We start from the raw sequence: 6,189 nt of genomic DNA, 5'->3' as shown, positions 1-6,189 counted from the left end.
AAAAATGAAAATGATATGGGATAAGCTGGAGATTTTTAGTATTAATTTATTTATTGGGGGTAAGATGCAATTTTAATGTTGATTTAATTTGTATTATATTGTATGAAGGGAAATGTAACACACACATGGGAGATGGATAAGCATGTGTGTGTGTGGGGGGGGGTTTGGGGGTGGGTGGTAAAAACGGGGCAAGAATGGTGGAGTGGTGGAATAACTATGTGTAAAGGACCATTGTGGAAAATATATCAAAAATATATATATATATACACACGTACACATATACATATAAAAAACACTATTAGCATATAGAATTGACAACATTGGAAAATTGAACATGATAGCAAATGATAAAAAATATATATAATGTATATATAATACACAATATATATGCATGTATATAACATATACTTGGGGAAAATTAAAAAATATTTAAAAAATGTTTAAAAAATGTTTAAAAAATATATATATACACACATATATATATGTTTTTTTATTTTTATATATATATATTAGGGCACAAGACACAAGCATACATACATATAAGAGAACAAGTACATAGGAGGGGGGGGGGTGTGCACCTGGGTATATGTGTATGTTGAAAGGAAATGGAGTGGTCTATAGAATGGTGTGAATTTCAATACTTTCGTTGATACCTCCGGGTGTGAGTGTATCTAAGCTATATATCCAGAAGGTCTCTCTGGCACACAGCTTTTTGAACCTTTCAGCTGCCGGGAGGGATCTGTCGATTTGCTCGATCACCCAAACACGGAGTCCTAGGGTGGATTTTTGGTGTATTGAGGAGAAATGTCTTGGCACACTGTGGGGGTCAGTTCCTCCCTCGATGTATCGTCTGTGTTCCCCAAATCTGGTTCTCAGGGGTCTGATGGTGCGGCCTACATACAGCAGGCCACAAGGGCAAGTCAGACAGTACACCACGAAGTCCGAGGAGCAATTGTAGAATTCCTTTAAGTCGTATGTTTTTCCTTTTGCAGTAAAAGTTTTTTGGCCATGTTGGACAAATTTGCAGGTTTTGCACCTGGTTTTGTGGCATTGGTACATGCCTGTGATGGGTATGAGGATCGGTATGGGTGGTGGTATGGCGGTGAATTTTTGTTTGCTGGGTGCAATTTTATTTTTCAAGTTGGGGGCTCTCCTGTAGGTAACTCTGGGATGAGGTGGAAGTTCAGTTTTTAGATGTGGGTCTTGTTGAAGGATGTTCCAATGGTTGGAAAGTATTTTCTCCATCTGCTTGTGTTTTGAGTGGAAAGTGGTTATGAATCGGGTAGAGTGGTCCTTAGCTGGTTTATCGGATTTGGGTGGTTTCCCATGTAAGTAGAATTCATAGGCTGCATTAACCAAATCTTCGGGGTATTGTTTTTCTGTAAATTTTGTCTTTAGATTAGCACTGAGTTCGATGTAATCTGAGTCTTGGGTACAGTTCTGTCTTAGACGGCAGAACTGGCCCTTGGGGATGTTATTGATCCATTGTTTGTGGTGGCAGCTATGGTAATGTAGGTAGGAGTTACCTGCAGTGGGTTTGGTGTAATTTTTATGTTTGTCGAATCCAATTTCAAGATCTAGGAAGGCCATGTTTGAGGGGTGGGAGACTGATGTGAAGGATAAACCGTAGCTATTACTGTTACAGTGTTGTAGGAAGAGGGGAATAAGATTGGGGGGACCGTCCCAGATGATGATGACATCGTCTATATAACGCCCGAAGAAAACTATGCAAAGGGGTTATTGGAATGTATGTGATGAGTCTCCCAATAACCCATGGCAAGGTTAGCATATGATGGTGCGAAATTTGCGCCCATTGCTGTGCCTTTTGTTTGTTGGTAAAATTCCCCATTGAATGTAAAATAATTATGAGTCAGACAGAAACTAGTGGCGTTTGTGATAAACTCTGCCTGGCGAGGATTGATGAGGGGTTCTTGAAGAAGAAATTGTTCGAGGGCCATAAGTCCAAACTGGTGTGGGATGGAAGTGTAAAGGGAACAGACGTCCAGAGAGAGCCAAGTGTAGGTGGGTTCCCATTTGTAGGGGGATAAGAGTTCCAGGAGATGAGTCCCATCACGAATGTACGACTGAAGTTCTATTACTATGGGTTGTAAAAATTGGTCGATATACAGGCTGAAGCCTGTGGTGACACTATCCATTGCTGCGACGATGGGTCTCCCGGGGGGATGTTGTTGATCTTTATGAATTTTCAGGAGGAAATAGAAGTATGGTATTTGGTAGAATGATTTTTTTAGGAAAGAGCATTCCATTTTTGATAAAATACCGTCCTGGAGTGCTTGTTTGATTAGGACTTCGGCTTCCTGGGCGAAGTCTATGGTGGGGTCTTTATGTAATCTACAGTAGGTGGAGGTATCGGAAAGTAATCTATAAGCTTCTTTGAGATAATCCGCTCTATCTAGGAGTACAATGGCTCCTCCCCTATCTGCGGATTTGATTATTATATTGTCTGCATGTAGGAGTGAATCTAGTGCTTTGACTAAAAATCTCCAGCTTATCCCATATCATTTTCATTAATACTATCCAGATCTTCATATAACTTAATTAATACACACTTTCTTCCTTATTCCCATGGCCACCTTTGCATATGCTATTTGCATATCCTCCTGGCCACTTTTGCATAGTTCACCCAGTGCCAACTACTGCTGACACATTGTCCGCTCGTGTGGCTCTCCACTCCCCGTCCTCCCCCTCCCTTCAGGCTCTGTAACATTGCCCGTCGCTAGCTTGTTCCCTCCTCCTTAACGTACGCCCAACACAGGCGCTCTCCCTTACAGGCTGACACTGCCGTCAGTTCGGCCATAGATCACGCCCCCTGCTCGCGTGTCCTCTTTTGTAATAGGCCCCGCGATCCACACGCCCCCCGTCTGTCTCGCCGTTCCTGATAGGACGCACGTCCTACACTGGTGCTCTCCCCGATAGGCCCACATGGCGACAACACTCGGCCCCGCTACACGCCCCCTGCACGTCCCGCCTTTCACACAGGCTCCACGTCTAAACGCTCCTTGCCTCTCTCGCCGTGTCTATGTACCTAATAGGACGCACCCCGCCGCACTTCCCCGCCCCCTCATATTGCCTTTACCAGCATCTCGCCCTATACCTATACCTTCACCGCCGAGCCCCGCCCCCTCCAGCGTCCCCACACGCCCCTGCCACCGCCCCCTTCCCCTATAAATTTAGCCTTTTCTCCCATAACAAACAGCTTGATAAAGGAGCGCGACTGCCGCACCATCGCAGTTCGAACGCTTAGGAAACGCGTCGCATAAAATCCAGTGACGTCATCAGTACCATCATACTGCCAATAACACCTCCACTTTGTTTGACTGGCTCATAAGTTTTCCTCCCCACCGCCGCCGGCCTCAACACCGCATGGCAGTGAGAGACAGCTTTGCTCAGCACAAGTGCCCAGCAGTAGGAGAACTACAAGTGACGGAACTGACGATCACCCGCAAAGAAACCTGTACAATGTCTATTTTAACCTCTAAAATGTGAGTTATATGTACTCTTTTTTACATTAAATTACGCTTAAACATCTACACTCAGAGGCGCCTCTTCCTTTGCTTTTTTGCTCATATGTCTCATATGCCGCCCAGAGCTCCGCTCCTCTCCCCCCCCTCTCTGCCATCCGCCAGCGCCTCCATTCACAGTGTGGGCAACTGGCCGTGACAGATTTGGGCTTCATGGCAGGGCACTCACTGCGCATTTGCGAGTCGCGCTGCGCTCTAGGAGTGGACAGGCGATCTCCTGGGACCTATCACGTGTCCCAGGAGATCGCCTAGATGGAGGGGCAGCCTAAGGCGAGAGGAGGAGTCGCCTGGGCGGTCAGTGGGTGGAAGTAGGAAGTGGGACAGGAAGGGTTACTCCCCTCCCCCCCAAAAAAATTACATGCCAAATGTGGCATGTAAGGGGGCAAGGAGTACTTAAAGCGGAAGTTCTACTTTTGGGTGGAACTCTGCTTTAAAGGAAAACTAGGCCTAGTAAAAACACAAACATTGTAAAGATCTATGCCTCAATATCTCCATTGAGTTCACTATGAATAAAATAAATATATTTGGTTTGACCAGCACTTTGAAGCACATTGCTGTTTACTGTTGTCAACTTTTTCCATGTTGCTCTCCAGAGTCTAAAGGATATGTTTTCTACAGTGATATGCTGTATTTATCAGCATCTTTAGGCCGTTTGGATGGATCTTATTTATATCATATATAATTCTTTATGAATCCACAGATATAAGTTTGATACTTGGGCTTGCTCCTGTAGCACCCTCAGTGTACAGAGTAGGTACATTTAGTTGGCTCCTCTGTAGACAGATAGGCTGGGGGTAATTTGTTTTGTGTCAGTGTGCAGAGCTAAAAGGGCTGGGCCTCTGTTACCTCCCCAGAATGTGCTGGATAGTTCTGGAACTTAGAAGGCGGAGGAACAGATACTAAAGCCTGAATATTTATGGAGTCTCCACCAATCCCCGGATTGGCAAGGCCCAGAAGACGGGGAGATAGGCCATAAATGTTCTGAAAACTGACCATGTGGGAGCAGATTCCTGGATCCAGTTGCCTGGAGGGGACCTGTATGTTGGGGGGCTGGGCAGATGACAGGACAGAAGAGATCCAGAGAGAGATCCAAGGTTCAGCTGAAGCCGCACACCCCTTCCAGCCTCAGCTAGGCTTAGCTGAAGCTACCCTGAAAGTCAAGATCTAGGCATGTATAGCAGAAAGCCTGTGCAGCAGTCACTCCCGCACATGCACGCGATAACAGCACAGTACAACTGAAGCTTTAGTTAGCTTAAGTGCGCATATGCTGCATGCTGTCGGCACATGCAAATACAGCAAGGTGCAATACTTTGCTTTCCCATGACCAAGTGACAGCTTAGTGACAGTTCAAAACTGAGAAAGCCACCCTTCACCTCTCGCTGGGGGATCAAGAGCAGCCAGGCGCATTAGCATTTCTCTACAGAGCAGCATATGGTATTCACCAGTTGGAACTTTGTTGCTATTTAGTCTGCTGTACCAGCAATCCCACTGGAGGACAGCATTTTTGATGTTACTATCTGGCAGCCAGAAAAATTAGCAAGTCCTCAAGGTTGCATTCAGGTTCTACAGTTCTGGATTGGATTGGATTGGAATAAATACTTATAGAGCGCCGAATGCGAGTTGTGAAACTCGCGTCTGCATTCCCATTCCCCATCCATGTTTTAACCCCCTAAATAAAAAACAAAACAAACACTGATTGTTGAATCTGCATGACTGAACTGATTGTTGAATCTGCATGACTGAACTGATTGTTGAATCTGCATGACTGAACTGATTGTTGAATCTGCATGACTGAACTGATTGTTGAGTCTGCATGACTGAACTGATTGTTGAATCTGCATGACTGAACTGATTCTTGAGTCTGCATGACTGAACTGATTCTTGAGTCTGCATGACTGAACTGATTCTTGAGTCTGCATGAAAACTGCAAACATTCTTGTTGCCTGGCTGTGTGTATAAGGGAGAACCTGAAAATCCAGGGGCCCTTATGGGGGTAGCTCTGCACTCCTAGCACAACAAATAGTCTGATCAGAACAATGGGGGTTATTTACGAAAGGCAAATCCACTTTGCACTACAAGTGCAAACTACAAGTGCAAAGTGCACTTGGAAGTGCAGTCGCTGTAAATCTGAGGGGTAGATCTGAAATGAGGGAAGCTCTGCTGATTTTATAATCCAATCATGTGCAAGCTAAAATGCTGTTTTTTATTTTCCTTGCATGTCGCCCTCAGATCTACAGCGACTACACTTCCATGTGCACTTTCAATGCAATTTCAAGCGCACTCTACACTTATAGTGCAACGTGGATTTGCCTTTCGTAAATAATCCCCAATGTGCCTTATTGCCTGGGTTTGGAAGGTTTACATGGATAATGTTTTGTATGTTTTTAACAGTTTTTCAATTACTTTAGGGAGGTCAAAGTGTACCTTGCTCTGGTTTAGTTGTCTTACTAACGTTTTTTTGTGATACATTTACGTAAAATTTTCAATTTTTACATGTGTGTATATATATATTTTTTTTGTTTGTTTTTTTTTGTGTTTTTTTTGTTTTGACTTAGGGGAGGCACCCAAAGATCTTGTTGTGCATCTGGAAGTTATTATTGGTTTGGAGTCAGAGTTTTGCTTCTCGTGTGTGTGTGTGTGTGTGTGT

Source organism: Rana temporaria, chromosome 3, assembly GCF_905171775.1.
Source record: "Rana temporaria chromosome 3, aRanTem1.1, whole genome shotgun sequence".
Classification (NCBI taxonomy): Eukaryota; Metazoa; Chordata; class Amphibia; order Anura; family Ranidae; genus Rana; species Rana temporaria.
The sequence above is the reverse complement of the archived record's forward strand: the minus strand, read 5'-3'. Positions refer to the sequence as shown.